The sequence below is a fragment of the Lucilia sericata genome, unplaced genomic scaffold (genome assembly GCF_015586225.1).
Source record: "Lucilia sericata isolate MDLA Ls3-8-SP2 unplaced genomic scaffold, ASM1558622v1 Contig000056F_arrow, whole genome shotgun sequence".
In the NCBI taxonomy this organism is placed as follows: Eukaryota; Metazoa; Arthropoda; class Insecta; order Diptera; family Calliphoridae; genus Lucilia; species Lucilia sericata.
The window spans coordinates 882,930-898,425 of NW_023994092.1; the positions used below are offsets into that span (position 1 = coordinate 882,930).

Genomic DNA, 15,496 nt, shown 5'->3' on the forward strand with positions numbered 1-15,496 from the left:
TCCGTTTTATTTAATTATTTGCTTAATTATGATAATGTAAGATCGTAAAGATAACAGAATTACATTATGACATTGCATGATCATTTATACAATATCATTTTGTTCACATTCCCACAATAATGGGAGGTTTATACATTTTGACAGACATGTTTGAATAAACATTATTTTAAATTAAAAGTTTTGACTACCTAGTTAATACATATAAAAATTCTCCAGTTTTAAAGTTTCCAATTTCTGTTTAGGGATTTATCAACAAAACTTAAGATCGTCCAAAATAAATGTTTCAAAGTTTTAGAACTTCACTATAATATTAAAGTGAAAGTTAATCAAAATGGAAAATTCTTGCAGTGGATCTGAATTGCCTCAGAAAACTCTTCTATACATTCTCGAAAAATTTTATTAAATTGCTAAAATTCAAACAATAATTTCCCATGAATATATGCAAAACCCCTTTTATTATATAATATTTGTAAATTTAAGCATTTTGATTTAGTATACTTTTCAATAATTAAATATTTAAATTAAACTTTTAATTATGCTAGTAAATGAATGTGTATAGAAATTATGTGGAGCATCACAGGAATAAACACATTGAAATAAACAAACTGAGAGTTTTAGTAGGAAAGTTTAGAATTAGTAACTACAATCTCTCAGCAAGAGAAAACTGCTTTTAATTAATTCATAATAAACATTTAAATACAAAAGATAATTAATAATAATGAAGAATGTTTTGTTGGAATATTTATAATACATAATCTGTTTTGAAACTCCTTAAAGGAATTTTACACAATTGGGAAACACTTCAGTAATTTTGAAAACAAATAAAAGCAATATTTAAGATTATCCTTATTATAAATATTGTTAAGTTTAATGGCAGAAATAATTTAAATTATAATTACTAAGTACCTATGTATTAAGTATGAAAAGAGCAAATGAAAAAAACTCCTGTTGACCTAAAAAATCTATTTCCTTTCTCTTTTCACATTTTATCAGTGTATTTTGGATACGATTCGAAAAGCTAAGAAATACACTGATAAAAATATTGTAGCTAAATTACCAAATGTTATATGCGAATGTTGAAGGTAACTTGGTGAGGAGAAACTTTTTTTTGCTTCTTGGAAACATTTTCAACATTTTGTTCTGCTTGTTTTTATGTGGTTTTATTGGAATTGTATTTGTTAAGTGGTTGTAGTTGTTGTTGGTATTGTTGTATCTGTTATTTGTAGTTTAAACTGTTGAAGCCTTTCAAGCGCAAGCAGACAATCGAACGTATAACCAAACAACACTCAACGTATCTCTAGTCAACACATTAAACCCTAAAACAACAAGACCAACAATTCTATATTGCTGATGGTTTTTTCTTCTTTCCATCTTACGGAATGGGCTTAAATTGTAATTGTGTGTGTGTGTGTGTGTACGGAGTTTGTTTAGTTGTTGTTGCTGGTATAAGTAAACAAGCCCTAAATTGCTTATTGCTGTAGTTGTTGTTTTTGTATTTGTTTACTTGCCAAGTTGCTGGATATTATAAGAATTTACCTGTTTTATTTTTTGTCTTCTTTTCGAGTTTTCTTACACTTTTTTTACCTTTAAACATAAATACTACAACAACAACAAAACCAGCAATAATAAAATGTTCTCGGTTTTCCAGTATATGTATGTTGTTGTATGTTTATTTTTAATTTGTGTATAGTTAATGTAATCAGCGATTTAAAGGAATTTAATCCTTACAATTTTTTTAACAACAACATCAATTATTCCAAACATATTTTTCAACTTGAATTAATAACGCCAAATAATTACTTAATTACACAGGCCAACAAAATTTGAAAAAAATCGAAAATCTGAAGGATTGGGCAGTGCTGAATCCAAATCTTTAATCTTTATTTTAAAGTCGAGAGAATGGACTTTTGGATGCTAGATTTTATAAATAAAGGAGTCTTTGTGCTGTTATAGCGCCTCAAATATGGTCGAAAATGGGATTTTTCCACAATTTATGACACGATATCTGGAAAACCTGATGTGATGTATAAATTTTGAGTGCTGTTCAATCCTTTGGAGAAGTATACTTTGGTTTCTGAGTTAAAAATTTATAAAATTATACAATAAACTTACTATATAAGTTTAAATCTTCATTAACATCAGCAATATCATGTTTCTAAAAGGGTTATATTTCTGAAATCCCATCTGACTTAACGAACATTCATTAGTTTTAAAATATATTAAACAATTTTGATCAATTTGCATACAATCACTTTAAGCACTTTATAACAGAATTTATTTTGAGATTAGCTAATATTCAAACCTAAACTGATCAAGTACTAAAGGTACTTTCATATCTATCAAATATTTTGACGCAAATAACGTGACCCCTATCTTTGAGGCGCCTTTATTACTAGTTTTGCCATTATTTGCAATTAAAAGAATCACTTGAGATCAATAAAACATCTACCAAAAAGTAGTGGTTACATCCTTTTCATCAAATATTTGATAGATGTGAACGTACCTTAAGAAGTACAAAAATAAAATTTTGATAAATTTCAGTACAATATTCTAACTATATACAGATTAGTATCAACATTTAAAGGAAGATTAATTTAGAGTAACCCGGCAACAATTAATAGCCGATAAAAACAAAGCGAACGGATCTGGAAAACTGAAAATTTATGGATATTTTTAAAGCTATGTATACACGGTTGTTAGATCTTACAACGTTGGCAGTAAAATGTGCAGAAAATGTCTACCAACAGTGTCAACTAACAGATTTAGTCGTACAATATTGTCAGTAATGCTTTTTCTGACAACGTTGCAAAAGAAAAATTGTAAGTTCACACGATTTTTAGACTTTTTCTGTACATTTTACTGACAACGTTGTAAGATCTGACAACCGTGTATCACAGCTTTAAGGAACCTTTAATATTTTATCTAAAAGTATTTTTGACTTCAGACTTGGGTAGAAATATAAAATAAAACACAAGCGAATATTTACTGAATCGTTAAACTATTTCGATTTTAAATACTTTCTTAATATCTCTAAAATATTTTAAAACCTAAAAATCACTGTTAATTTTATAGCCATATTAATGAATACTAATTTTATTCTCATTCATTAACTAGATAATTAATTCCTTTACATTACCGCTTAAGTATAATGTAAATGATTACTAAAATACTTTTTTATTTCTTTTCCTTTTCAGATCGAAAGAAAAAGGTTTCATATTGAAACAAACACATTATTACAAAAGGAGTCGAGTTTTTGAATAATAAAATAATAGAAAAAGAAAACATAGTATAAAATAACAAAATATAATAAAAAATAAGAATAAAATATAAATAAGAAATAATATAATAACGACAAGAAATGAAATGAAGAAGTGCATTGAAAAAATATAAGAAAGAAAAGAAAAAACAAGTCAACAAGTTTGAGACCAGTTTAAATAAAGTGAAACGTGCATAAAAAAGGGGTTTAAACCCGAGTGTGTGAGTTTGTGTATAAGAAAACAATTTTTTTTGTTCCATAAAAATACAAGAAGCCATTTTGTTATTTTCCCAAGAAGAAAAAAATCTATAAAAGAATTTATATGAAAAAAGAGGTTGTATTTTGTTTAAGGAAACTCAAATAAAAAACATTATGACCTAAAAAATAGGAAAAGTATTTTTTAAAATAATTGAAAAAAGCTTTCAAAAGAAAAACATAATGGCTGGCAAAATCTCACTAAAAACTTAGCAGTGAGTGAAAGGTTTCTATAAACTAAACCATAAACTTAATACCATCAACTAAAATTAATGAATTAATAAAAGTTCTATTACAAATATAGTGCAATAAATTTTGTAAAAATAACTAATTGAAATAGCAACAACAACGACAACAACAGCACCTAGTGTTTAACAACAACCACCTAAATGTTTTAACAAGTTTCAAACTATTTAAAAGCTTTAATTTTATTTCAAACGGGAATTTTATTCATAAATTTTTTTTACTATACTGTGTCTAACATTAAACTGAACTGAATTTCTAAATTTCTAAACTAATCTAAGACTAGAGCATGAATAAACTGCAACATCGACTAAAAGTATCTTTTACCTGTCGTCTCGCTGTCATTTGTGTTTAAATTGCAACAAACAAAACCAAACGTTTGCAAACAATTTCAGCAACATTAACCTCGCATACAGACAGAGGAGTGTGTTTGGAACCAACTGCAAACATATTCAAAATATTCTCTGCTTTGCGGCATAAACTTTCGACTACAATAGAATCATTTGTCGTCAGCATCATCATTATCAGCCGCATCAACCAGCAGCTTCATTTCAGCATTGTTTGACATCAAACAATTTTACTCAACTTTTGCAACAACAAATCGCAGTGATTTGTACTATAGCAACTGCAGCAACAACTAATATTACTACAACAAAATTAGCAACTTTTTAAAGCCCCGAACAACAACATAATGGCAGCAACTTGGAAATACTTTTTGATCGGTGAGTATTGGGAATTTACTGCAAACAAAATAACAATAATAAGAGAAAAAAAAATATCAAAAATTGCTATGACAAACTTCCAGAACAACAACAAAAGGAAAACTCAAAACTAACAACATTATGTATTTGTTAGATTGTTAGTAACAATCTTAAAGTACATGTGTATCTTCGAACTGACAAACCAACCAACAAGCCAGCCAGGCAACCAACATCTTTTTTACTTTATGAAAGTTTTATTTCTATTTATTATTGGTTGTTGTTGTTTTTTTTTTAAGTTGTTGGCATTATTTTTATGTTAGAACGAACCTCTTAGACGAACGTGAGTTGAAATTTTAAAAAGGAGTTGTGTTCAACTATTCTATTCTTTTGTGTTTTTTTCTTCTCTTTTCTTTGTTATTTTTGCCAATCGATGTCAGGAGAAAGTTTCCATTTCTTATTTGATTTTCTATATGTATGTATGTATGTATTTTCCATGTTATTTTCTTTAAACATTTATATTGAAAAATATACATAGACTTTTCCATTATTGGGGGTCAATAATAAAAAGTTGAGATTTTTTTCTTTTGATTTGATTTTAAAAAGAAATCACTTTGTTGCAAAACTTTTGTTAAAAATTCAAAGTTTTGGCAAGAAATTTACGCCTAAAAATCTTTGTTGAAAATCAATCTTAAAAGTTGAAAGTTCTTTCTTTTTAAGTTTTTCTTTGCCAAATTGTAAACGTGTAATAGGTGTTAATTAAAAGTTTATCTTAAAAGAAATCAAAAATAATTTAGAAAATATTTTAATAATTCAATAAATTCAGGGACTTTAAAAGCTAACTTAATTTCCACTTTTATATTAAAATTTTACAGATTTGTCACGCTTTAAAAACATAGACTTTGAATTAAAGTTGTTTGTTGATCATACTTTTTCGGGACAACATATTTTGATTTACTAAAGCTATGTATACACGATTGTCAGATCTTACAACGTTGGAAGTAGAAGATGTCTAACAATCTCGTGAACTTACAATTTTTCTTTTGCAACGTTGTCAGAAAAACCATTACTGACAATGTTGTAAGGCAAAAATTGTAAGTTGACACATAGTCAGCCAACATTGTAAAATCTAACAACCGTATATACAAAGCTTAAAGCTATGTATACACGGTTGCTAGATCTTACAACGTTGGCAGTAAAATGTGCAGAAAATGTCTAACAAGATGTATATACGTTTGTCAGATCTTACAACGTTGGAAGTAAAATGTCCAGAAAATGTCTAACAATCGTGTGAACTTACAATTTTCCTTTTGCAACATTGTCAGAAAAGGCACGATTGTTTGACATTTTCTGCACATTTTACTGACAACGTTGTAAGATCTGACAACCGTGTATCACAGCTTTAAGTCTTGTAATTCTGCTATTGATATCCCAAATAGCTTATTTTCCGAAATCCATTTAATTATATTTATATTTCTTAAAATTTTATTTAGTTCCTCTAGAATTATTTTAGTTTAATAAAAAAAAACTCCTACAAAGACTAATTAAAAGTAAATTAATTTATAAAATAATTTCATTTATTAGTTGATGCAACATTTTGCAAATTATTTTGTGTGCAAAAGTTTATATTTTCAATTAATATTGAACCAGCAGTTTTAAAGAGACACACTGACTCTCCCATAGCTGCTGAATTATTTTTGATATTAAAAATACAGAATTTTTCAGTTTCTTGTCAAATACCTGTTTAATCTTGAAAATTCCGAGAAAAGTCAAAAGCCACTTTTGTGTTTCCTAGTAGTCAAGCTGGAGGTCCATCATTACTATTGTTGCTCTAACAAAAATTAGATTTAAACTTTATAAGTTGTAAGCTAAAGGTAACAGCTTAGAACACTTACGTAGAGACAATCATCTGGAACTTCAGGGTGTTGTCAAAATATGTATGTATGTATTTTAATTTTATATTCATCTCTTGTATGATTTAATTAAAAATGCCACATATTTTACATGCAATAAAATTTTACATACAAATCTTTCTAATTTAAAGAGAATTTGTTAAATAACAATATAAAAAAACAAACAAAATCAGTGTTTATTACAACATTTAAGCCACTTTGTCACAATTTCATTTTATGTCTTCGTTGCAATTTATATAAATAATAAATTATAAGTAACAATCTATTAGTATGACATTTACCAGGAATCCATTAAATCCTTAACGTGATCCTTCTTCGACAAAAAATAATAAACAAAATAAGTAATGGTATAGAGTAAAAGGAGGAGATTTTCTCCAGTAAAAGTGAAACAAGTTCAAGGAAAATGCTCATAATAAACGTATGTATGTATGAGTTATGTATGAATACAAGAAACATACCACGACATAATTCTTTAAATCATTATAGAATGAGAAAAAAAAAGAAACAAGAAAAATGCAAATTACATGATAAAAACAGTCGTCACATGTACAATACACAAGGACAACATTTGAATCTAAACATTTGGTTTGAAATTCACACACGTCAAATAAACTGACTTTGTAAACATTACAATATTCTTATATAAAATGTATATGTAAGTATGTATGTATGTACGTATTCCCATTCATTTATACACTTACACATAAATAATTTTGATTTTTGCATAATTCATGTTTCAAATTTGCCAAGTACATTCATACATCGTTCTCACATCATACGTTTGCAACCAAGCAAGGAACCAACCAAACCACCACCATTATACATCGTTAAATGAACAGCAGCATTAAACCCAACAAACACATATATTTGATCTTAATTTAAGAATGATTTATAATCAAAAGCTTTCTTAAAAGGAAAGCATTTACACTAGAGACACTTTTCTTAATTTCAGATCAAGCCTTTGGTGATAAAGCCTAAAAATTTTCAAATGTTTGCTGGGCAACAAACAGCGTAATAAAGTAAAATGAGTGGCAGGACTAAAGATCTGTAGTAAAATTATAATTTTATTACTTATGTACATTGTAAAAACGTTTTAACGTATGTGTGTGTGTGTCTGTATGTACTGTAAGGAACATTATTGTGTTTAAAATATAAATTCGCAATAATTTATTTTTATTGAAATTTTTTCAACAACTTTTAAAACGTTTTATAAGCACTTAAATCAGTGGCAGGAGATTGTAAAATTATGCCACTTCCTTTTAAATTTAAATTAATACATAATGTTAACTTATTGTACAAATGTGTTAACAGTAAATTTTACGCAAGGCCTTGGTCTAAAACGTAAATAAGTCACCACCTGCAAGCATTTCGTCGGTACAATTTAACCAAATTATTTAACACCACATACGGAATTGTACCTTTGTAAAATTTACAAAGAAATTGGACATAACACCTTTTATATCTAAAGCTTAACATATTATCGACTAAAGCACAAATGATTGAAATTTTCCATTTTATAAAACATTTCTCTGAAATTTTAACATTATAATAATATTTATATAGTCTTCATATATTTTTTGATCCTGCAGAGTCCTGCCTATGATGAAATGCTTTGTCGATATATGCATTTATGTTTCTAAATCCATTTGTTTCATAGAAATTAAAGATGATTTAATAATTAAGCTTTTCAGAGGTAAAATTTTTGAAGATATTCATTCTTCTTTCACATGCGTCCTAATACACATTTTGTTCAGATGAGCATTTTTATAACTCGAACATTAACCGATTTTAGACTTAAATTAAAAAATGATGTCTGGAAGCTTGTGTAATGGAACACAATAACAATGCATTAATAAAAGTAATTCCACTGTAGTGTTTTTTTAATACAAAATAACTCCTTTGAAGTTTTATTTTTTCATTTTATATGGCACGCACTACGTACATATATTTATCCTCACGCATGTTTGTGTAAATATGTCCTTACAAATCTTTAAAAGGATTCACATACCTCAAACCATAAATGTTGAAATTCTTTCATATGTTGTATTGAACAATTTTACATTTTCTTTTTATTTTATTTTTTGCATAAGTATATGGGAGTTACAATAGAAGTCCCAGCAGTTCGGGAAGACGCCATTTTACCATTACATTAAGTACTTCATTACAAATACAATTACTTGTAACGTGTAATTGGGCCATTATTAATTACAATTACTTGCAAATTATATATTACCAATTACATGTAATTGTAATGGAAAACAGCTCTACTATCTTTACATTTTTCAAAAGAAGTAATAAAAATTAAAGAAAATATTGTTATGATTACTGGATTACAAGTAATTGTAATTGTTAAAACATAATTTACAGTTACTTATACAGTAATGTGATTGAAAATGTATTTCAAGCCTATAATCTTGGTTATAGAATGGCAACTAATCCTAACAAATTACAAACGCAAAGTACTTCGTTTATAAATGTTCGTTGATTCCCCAATAGATTATTTTTGGGGGATTAAAGTAATCATTTTCTTAAGATGATTTCAAAAACTGGTTAAAGCGTCTTTTCGCTAGATAATCTCTGAAAAAGGAATACACTGACTTTTTGAAAAACTGTTGGATTGTAGTGTGTCCCAAATGTTTACCGCCCGTCTAAAGCAATAACTTGGCAAAACAAAAATTGTAACGCATAAATTTTATATTAATTTTACATTTTTTTTTTCATTTTCATTTCCATTTTTAACTCCTTTAAGAAAACAAGGCATGTTGAATAGGTCATAGTGTTTGTTGCTAAAATATTAAAGTAATAAAAATAATAGAATCTCCTACAATCAATTCATAAACAAAATTTCTATAAAACTTTTAATTTTCAAAACTATATTATAGTTTCCTAATAAAGCATATTTTGACATAAAAAAGCATATTTCTCTAATTGTTTGTTAGCCACTAACGATTCGTTATAGCTAAATATATATATTGAATAGTTTTTATTGTTGTTTTTGTAGTTCTACATCAACATTGTAACACACTCATAAAATGTTTATAATAAAACGTAAAAAAATGCCATAATATCAAAAGAAAAAAAAACACAACATCACGCATAATACCCAGTCTGCACAGTAGCACACCCAGAATTTGCATAAAAAACATTCACAGACACACATTCGTCATATAAATATGTATAAATAAAAAATAAAAATATAAGTATACAACCATAACAACAACTTTGTAATAAATTTATGAAAAATTCTTAATAAATAAAGTCTGATAGCAGTATTCTATCAAAAAAAGGAAACAGAAAAACAGTTCCTTTCATTTTTTATTTATTTATTTTTTCCTTAAGTTTTTAATAGAAAAATTTAAACCTCTAAAAAGGTAGATTTGCATAAACAACAAAAATAAAAGATATTTAAAGGATTTAATTCAATTTGTTTAGATAAAATTTCTTTAAAGAAGTTCAATTTAAATATAACCGCCAAAAATCTCAATAAAACTAAAATTAGCAATAAAAAAAATCAGTTTTAAATTTAAGCTTTTGTTTTCTTTATTGGCGCATTTTTTGAAGGATTAACAATAGCATCCTTTATAATCTCTGAATTTCTATAAATTGGTATTGAACTTAGTTGCTTTTCCTTCATCTACACAACTAGTTAGTTAGTCAGTTAGTTAGTTAGTTAGTTAGTTAGTTAGTTAGTAGTTAGTTAGTAGTTAGTTAGTTAGTTAGTTAGTTAGTTAGTAGTAGTTAGTAGTTAGTTAGTAGTTAGTTAGTTAGTTAGTTAGTTAGTTAGTTAGTTAGTTAGTTAGTTAGTTAGTTAGTTAGTTAGTAGTAGTTAGTAGTTAGTTAGTTAGTTAGTTAGTTAGTTAGTTAGTAGTTAGTAGTTAGTTAGTTAGTGTTAGTTAGTTAGTGTTAGTTAGTTAGTTAGTTAGTAGTAGTTAGTTAGTTAGTTAGTAGTTAGTTAGTTAGTTAGTTAGTTAGTTAGTTAGTTAGTTAGTTAGTAGTTAGTTAGTTAGTTAGTTAGTAGTTAGTAGTTAGTTAGTTAGTTAGTTAGTTAGTTAGTTAGTTAGTTAGTTAGTTAGTTAAGTTAGTTAGTTAGTTAGTTAGTTAGTTAGTTAGTAGTTAGTTAGTTAGTAGTTAGTAGTTAGTTAGTTAGTTAGTAGTTAGTTAGTTAGTTAGTAGTTAGTTAGTTAGTTAGTTAGTTAGTTAGTTAGTTAGTTAGTAGTTAGTTAGTTAGTTAGTTAGTTAGTTAGTTAGTTAGTTAGTTAGTTAGTTAGTTAGTTAGTTAGTTAGTTAGTTAGTTAGTTAGTTAGTTAGTTAGTTAGTTAGTTAGTTAGTTAGTTAGTTAGTTAGTAGTAGTTAGTTAGTTAGTTAGTTAGTTAGTTAGTTAGTTAGTTAGTTAGTTAGTTAGTTAGTTAGTTAGTTAGTTAGTTAGTTAGTTAGTTAGTTAGTTAGTTAGTTAGTTAGTTAGTAGTTAGTTAGTTAGTTAGTTAGTTAGTTAGTTAGTTAGTTAGTTAGTTAGTTAGTTAGTTAGTTAGTTAGTTAGTTAGTTAGTTAGTTAGTAGTTAGTTAGTTAGTTAGTTAGTTAGTTAGTTAGTTAGTTAGTTAGTTAGTTAGTTAGTTAGTTAGTTAGTTAGTTAGTTAGTTAGTTAGTTAGTTAGTTAGTTAGTTAGTTAGTTAGTTAGTTAGTTAGTTAGTTAGTTAGTTAGTTAGTTAGTTAGTTAGTTAGTTAGTTAGTTAGTTAGTTAGTTAGTTAGTTAGTTAGTTAGTTAGTAGTTAGTTAGTTAGTTAGTAGTTAGTTAGTTAGTAGTTAGTTAGTTAGTTAGTTAGTTAGTTAGTTAGTTAGTTAGTTAGTTAGTTAGTTAGTTAGTTAGTTAGTAGTTAGTTAGTTAGTTAGTTAGTTAGTTAGTTAGTTAGTTAGTTAGTTAGTTAGTTAGTTAGTTAGTTAGTTAGTTAGTTAGTTAGTTAGTTAGTTAGTTAGTTAGTTAGTTAGTTAGTTAGTTAGTTAGTTAGTTAGTTAGTTAGTTAGTTAGTTAGTTAGTTAGTTAGTTAGTTAGTTAGTTAGTTAGTTAGTTAGTTAGTTAGTTAGTTAGTTAGTTAGTTAGTTAGTTAGTTAGTTAGTTAGTTAGTTAGTTAGTTAGTTAGTTAGTTAGTTAGTTAGTTAGTTAGTTAGTTAGTTAGTTAGTTAGTTAGTTAGTTAGTTAGTTAGTTAGTAGTTAGTTAGTTAGTTAGTTAGTTAGTTAGTAGTTAGTTAGTTAGTTAGTTAGTTAGTTAGTTAGTTAGTTAGTTAGTTAGTTAGTTAGTTAGTTAGTTAGTTAGTTAGTTAGTTAGTTAGTTAGTTAGTTAGTAGTTAGTTAGTTAGTTAGTTAGTTAGTTAGTTAGTTAGTTAGTTAGTTAGTTAGTTAGTTAGTTAGTTAGTTAGTTAGTTAGTTAGTTAGTTAGTTAGTAGTTAGTTAGTTAGTTAGTTAGTTAGTTAGTTAGTTAGTTAGTTAGTTAGTAGTTAGTTAGTTAGTTAGTTAGTTAGTTAGTAGTTAGTTAGTTAGTTAGTTAGTTAGTTAGTTAGTTAGTTAGTTAGTTAGTTAGTTAGTAGTTAGTTAGTTAGTTAGTTAGTTAGTTAGTTAGTTAGTTAGTTAGTTAGTTAGTTAGTTAGTTAGTTAGTTAGTTAGTTAGTTAGTTAGTTAGTTAGTTAGTTAGTTAGTTAGTTAGTTAGTTAGTTAGTTAGTTAGTTAGTTAGGTTAGTTAGTTAGTTAGTTAGTAGTAGTTAGTTAGTTAATTTAAAGGAGGATGTATATATATCAAATCTGAAGAATATACCTAGGCCTATATCGGGCCTGTTGTGCGCTCGAACCCACCACCTCCAGTCTGTCAGACTAGAACACTAGCCACTAACCTACCGGAGGCCAACAACTATATTATGATAATTGTTGCAAACATATTATGTTAAATTTCTTGTAATCATATTCAATCATAACCAAACAATGTTTTTTCTCAGTGTAAACTTTTTTAAACACGTTTCTGCTGTTTGGCTCATTGATCAAAATTTTATTTGAATAAATAAATAAATGCATTGAATTTGTATTTATTTAAGGTATATTTTGTTGTTGCTGTTGTTATTGTGCTCCTTATTTGTTTAAATTTGTATTACCAATACCAAAGTGTGTAACAATTCATCATCATCAGTTTCAGTTTTAGACTTAAGCATCCATCTTCTCGTTTTCTACTATTTTATTAAGTTTCTTTTTTTGGCATTAAATTTAAGGATTTCGTGTTTTTTACTTTTTCTTCTTTAAGCTCTTTTCAAAAACAATTTGTTGTTTAAAATAGAAAAATCTTATTTAATATTTAACGATTTTAGGCTAGAATAAAAGTTCTATGTTGTTTAAATTTTATTCTATGGCTTTTATTTTCAAAAGTAAATATTTTTTTATAAAATTAAGCTTGTTTTGGAAATCCCAAATATTTTGTTTAAATTTTAGTTGAAACTTGTTTTTAGGTTTTATAAAGAAAAGTAATTTCAATACAATTGTAATTGAAATTGCAAAATTAAATTCAGAAATTTTAAAGGAAGTAAAACGAACGATTTAAGGCTAATACTATTTTTTAAAGAAATATAATTATAAGATTTTATAGCCTAACATAATTTTAAAAGTTTAAATTTGTTTTGGTGTTAAAATTTATGATTACAGACTCAATTAACTATTTAATTAAACTTTGCTATAATAACAAAATTATGTTCTCAATATAAAATTATAAATATTTGTCTTTATGTTGGTTCGAATTAACTTATGATTAAAATCTAGGCCTAACACTTCAGACATACATACATATATTCGAGAATTTTGCTATTAAAAATCAACAAAATATTTCAATAAATTTTTCACTTAACTCATGTTTTTTCGGCTTTACGTCATTAATAATTATTAATTCTTTAGAAATTTATTTTAAATGCTTTGTTTTGCAAATACATATTTATATTTTACTTGGAAGCTAATTTTATTATTCACGTTTTTTTTTGTATTATTTCTTGCAAACTCATAATAACCTAAATTAGCATATTGTTGTTTGTTTTATTACAAAAAAATTTCAAAAACTTTTGAAATTTTTTAAACAAATTTCTGCATTTAAAAACAAACATAAAAAACCTTCTCCTGTTAATGTTTAACTAATCAATAGACTGTTAAATATTATTCTTATTTTTATCTATTTGTTGGAATTTTTCTTCTAAGAGGCAATTTTATGAGATTTTATTTTATGTCGTCACATAAAATCCAACTCAAAGCAAAAATATAAAAAAGGCAAAAAATACCTTTTTATCTACTCATGTCACTTAGGTTTTTAAGATTTTACTGGATTTTATTTCGTCATCAACATCATCATCATTATTATTTTTTCTTTTTTTATTTAAATCATCTTATATAATCTCTCTTTGTTGTTTTTGTTTTATAATATCGTTGCTGCTGCTGCTTTTGATGTGTGTGTGTGTATCAGAGTGTATCCAACAAATACTTAATGCGTTTTTAATTATGGCTTAAATTTGTTTTTATACACTTTTTTGTTAAATACAAATAGAAAAACTCATACATATTTGTCAGTATTATACAAATACATACAAAGTTGAATTTTATACACTTGACGCATTTGCTGCATGCAACATTTATGTATGTATTTATATTGTACCCAGTAGTTTTACAGGGAGTTAATGTATCCTTTGACATTTTCAATGTTAAATAAGTAAGAATGTATAGTCAGGCATGGCCGACCATATGATACCCTTCACCAGCGAGTATGTTAAAAATATGGATTTCTTTTCTGATAATAAAACATTTTACCTTAATTTCGAAATATTTTAACAATATGTTGCAAAAACTAAGTGATTTTCTGAAAAGGGTGTTTAAAGGGCTTCGTCCTTGGGTGAAAAGAAGAGTATGTGCAAAATTTCATCAAATTATATTGAAAATTGCGACCTGTAGCGTGCACACAAGGTTTACATAGACACATAGACGGACAGACAGACGGACGGGCATAGCTAAATCGACTCAGAAAGTGATTCTGACCCGATTTGTGTTCTGTAAGGTGGCTGTAGGACCAATATTTTTGGGTTTTACAAACAGCAGCACAAACGCATGATACCCTCCCCACTATAGTGGTGTAGAGTATACAAATAATTAAAAGTTTTATTTTTAGAGCATATTTTTTTAATTTTAAGAGCATATTTTTAACAGAGTATTTACTGCATAAAACGCTTAAAGCTCTTTTTTAGAGCATATTTTTGGTTACCCTGGTGATAATTCTCTATTCAAGTTCTCTATTAGTAGTTCGCAACCAAAACTCCATATTGCAGGGTATAGATATATACATTTGCATAAATATACATATATGTAGCATACTTTTCCTGATCTGCCTTTGAGGTGTACATTTGTTGTTATTGCTGCTACATGCATGTGTGATTTGTATTTAAGGCTTTTTTATTTTTAATACCCTTTTTTGTCTAACATTAAATTTGTATTCAATTCCAAACGAGTTCAATAAGTACTTAATGACTGGGGCTTGAAACAAATAATGGCAAACTGTAATTATAAATTAAACATCATTATCATGTTGTATGGTGGTAAATCATTTTTGTATTATTCAGTATGTCTGCCGGTCTTTCTGTGTATATATTTTATATTTTGTGGTTTTGCAAAATGTTGCAAATTAAAAGTTAATTTTGTATTCAAATAAATAGTATCCACAGAGCAGAGATGCCACAATATTTAAATTCCTTAATTAAGGTGCGAAAATAAATGTATAATCAAACTATCATTTAATGAGAAGAATATTCAAGGCCTTCTGATTTCCCTAGCAGCTGAAAATGTGGCAAATAGTGCCAAAACCGATGTTTGACTCTGAAATATCTGTGTCGGAAAGGTAATTTAAATCTATAATGAATGTTACCGGACCACTTGCATATGTAGAGAAATTGTGCAAAATAGACCGGAAGTATAACTTTGTTCACACTACCTTGGAACACTCTAAGTCAAAAAATTCCACAGAATTTTTAAATGATATTTTATATATAGAAAAGGGTTCCATTATATTATTTGCATTATATTTATTATAACAATTTTAGATTTAAAATCCTAATTGGCAAAACAAAGTTC

At 26.9% G+C, this 15,496-nt stretch overlaps 1 long non-coding RNA gene across 2 annotated transcripts in view; it reads left to right on the forward strand.

Moving 5' to 3' along the window:
* LOC119616086 overlaps positions 1-15,496 on the forward strand; it is an 89,366-nt gene that overhangs the window by 7,045 nt on the left and 66,825 nt on the right. For both annotated transcript variants that reach the window (XR_005232502.1, XR_005232503.1), the window contains exon 2: positions 3,195-4,476. This is a non-coding gene — a long non-coding RNA (uncharacterized LOC119616086). The remainder of the gene's footprint in view (positions 1-3,194; positions 4,477-15,496) is intronic.